This window comes from Ambystoma mexicanum, chromosome 1p, assembly GCF_040938575.1.
Source record: "Ambystoma mexicanum isolate Mex_15411 chromosome 1p, UKY_AmexF1_1, whole genome shotgun sequence".
NCBI lineage: Eukaryota > Metazoa > Chordata > Amphibia > Caudata > Ambystomatidae > Ambystoma > Ambystoma mexicanum.
The window spans coordinates 234,419,258-234,420,496 of record NC_090921.1 but is presented as its reverse complement, the minus strand read 5'-3'; the positions used below and the strand labels follow the sequence as shown (position 1 = coordinate 234,420,496).

Sequence of the window (1,239 nt, the reverse complement as noted above, 5' to 3'; positions counted from 1 at the left end):
CCACAGCGCCACATGCGCAACCGTTTGTACGTAGTGTTTCAACTCACCTCCGTCCATTTCAGATACAGCGCCAAAGGAAGAGTTGCTGTACAAGTAAGCTGGAAGTATATCACGGAATTCTTTTTGAAAAACAAAAACGATATTGACCGAAAGCTCTGCACTTTCATAATGTGAGTACAGAGGAACACAGCTGTCTAAAAAACATTGAAGAAGTTCATTCAGGAAAGTTATTTTTGGAGCCGCTGCCTTCGCCATGTCCCTCTTAGTGAGGCTGCTTACTCCAGTGTCTGCATAAGAACCTGTACATCTCAGCATCCTCTTGTGCTGGTCGCGCGGCATTGGCTGTCTTTTCTCTGGAGCTGTCTCTTCTCTGTGTCTTTGTGGCTCCCTCTCATCATGGGCCCTCTTATTTCAGTAACAGAAGCAGGCGCCCTGATGCCTTATATGAGCATGTTGGCCTGTCACTCACTCGTCCGGATGGGCTGGTTTTGATTCATGAAAAGTTGTGACAGAAAACAAAAGTAGCCATTGAAAGCCCAAAGCAAAACATTCAAGTGTAAGACGATCCTTGGATTGTTGCATTAAAATGATTTTTTATATTTGTATTTGTACATATCTCATAGGGTTGAAGTGCAATATAGAAAAAAAACAGACCCGTAGTCGGCAGGATTCGAACCTGCGCGGGGAAACCCCAATAGATTTCTAGTCTATCGCCTTAACCGCTCGGCCACGACTACTTGTCTGTGATCTCCTGAATGTCCATATGACAGTGTGTGCAAGGTCAGACCATTTTGAACAGTTGGGCATTGAGTTAGGCACTTCACACAGTCATGATATTATCAACATAACTATGATTCACTCATGGTTTTCATCAACGATGGAGACATTCTAGCATTGTCAGACAATGTTACAGGAGCACATTCTCAGGGCTATCACTGTTACCCATACCAAGGTCACTCCTTCTTTTCCCGGAATCTGGTCAAGAGACTTGCCCTTGACAGGGAATGGGAAATCTGCTCCTGCTGTATATGTACACGACTAATGCTGTTGATATGGCCACCCACAATGAAGGTGGATTAGCACACACAAGACGGAGACAGAAGTAGAGTTGGATGGCTGCCTGCTCGTGCTCTAATGTTACACACATATCGTTCTTTATCTTGCTGACAGTTTTGACCTGTTAGTGAGGTTGTGATACAGAGGCTGAGTTGGTGGCAGATTTAAGGCAAAGGGCCCTGT

The 1,239-nt window shown here is 44.8% G+C and overlaps 1 non-coding gene across 1 annotated transcript; it reads right to left on the bottom strand.

The window, feature by feature from the left end:
* Positions 1 to 655: 655 nt before the first annotated feature.
* Positions 656 to 737, bottom strand: TRNAS-AGA (transfer RNA serine (anticodon AGA)). Its single transcript has one exon. It is a non-coding gene; the product is annotated as a tRNA-Ser (tRNA).
* Positions 738 to 1,239: the final 502 nt, after the last annotated feature.